The sequence below is a fragment of the Echinops telfairi genome, unplaced genomic scaffold (assembly GCF_000313985.2).
Source record: "Echinops telfairi isolate 266 unplaced genomic scaffold, ASM31398v2 ScPeMD7_7469;HRSCAF=8507_1, whole genome shotgun sequence".
In the NCBI taxonomy this organism is placed as follows: domain Eukaryota; kingdom Metazoa; phylum Chordata; class Mammalia; order Afrosoricida; family Tenrecidae; genus Echinops; species Echinops telfairi.
The window spans coordinates 109491322-109492535 of record NW_022111373.1 but is presented as its reverse complement, the minus strand read 5'-3'; the positions used below and the strand labels follow the sequence as shown (position 1 = coordinate 109492535).

Below are 1214 nucleotides of genomic sequence, written 5' to 3'. Positions count from 1 at the left end.
ATGGACTATGAAGAAGTTTCTTCAATTTCAGATGTATTAGCCACTGAAATCTTTATATATAGCATAAAATATTTTCAGATATTGAAAACCTCAGGAAAACAGCAGAAAACAGTCAGAGATAGTGCTAGAAATGCCCCTTCGGTCAGAAGACACTCACAATATGACTGAGGGAGAGCTGTCCTCTTAAAGCAGAGTTAACTATGATGACACAGAGGGTAGAGTGTGTGATAGCAAAGTCTTCGGGGCCTCCATTTGCTGAGGAAGCACTAATCAAACGAGAAGAAACATCTGCAAGCATCAATTAGTAATTGGAACTTGGAATGTGCTAAGTATGAATCCAGGAGAATTAACACTTGTCAAAAATGAAATGGAATACATAAAGATTGATGTCCTAGGCATTACTGAGCGGAAACGGCAGTGGTATCGGCCATTTGCAATCAAAGTCATATGGTTTACTATGCTGGTAATGACAGCTTCAAGAGGAATGTCTTCCATTCATCTTCACAAAGCACATTTCAAGATCTATCTTGGAGCATAATGCTGTCTGTGATAGGATTATTATCTCTCTGTTTACAAGGAAACCCACTCAATACAATCAGTAATCAAATTTATGTATCAATCACCAATGATATTGATGCAGAAATTGAAATATTTTACCAAAGTCTTCAGTCTGAAATTGACCAAACACGCAATCAAAATGAATCAACAATTACTGGCAATTAGAATGAAAAAGTTGGGCATAGCAGTAGCTAAAACCAGATTAGGGGCCAACAGAGGAAAAGATCATTATTTGATCATATGTAAGTTCAAGTTGAAGTTGATGAAAATTCAAACAGGGCCATGAGAACCAAAATACGACTTTGGGTATATCCCCCCTGAATTTCAAGAATATCTCAAGTACATATTTGACTTGTTGAACACTAATAACAGAAGACCCGATGAGTTGTGGGACGGTATGATCTAGAACATCATACAAGAAGAACAAAAAAAATGGACATTAAAAAGACAGGAAAGAAAGAAGAAACCAAGGTGGATGTCAGAAAAGACTCGGAAACTTGCTCTCAATACTAGAGTAGCTGAAGCAAATGGAAGAAAAGATGAAGTCAAGGAAATCATGTGAATTAAGCCTCTAGTGAATCCCCTCTCACCATAGACAAGGGATGTGAATAGCCTTGTAGTGTGGAATGCTTTGCAAAGTGGATGATGGCAGATGT

The 1214-nt window shown here is 37.5% G+C and overlaps 1 protein-coding gene across 1 annotated transcript in view; it reads right to left on the bottom strand.

Annotated features, from left to right (window-relative positions):
• The window catches only part of C6 (complement C6), a 128765-nt gene that overhangs the window by 99121 nt on the left and 28430 nt on the right, over positions 1 to 1214 (bottom strand). The window lies entirely within an intron of this gene.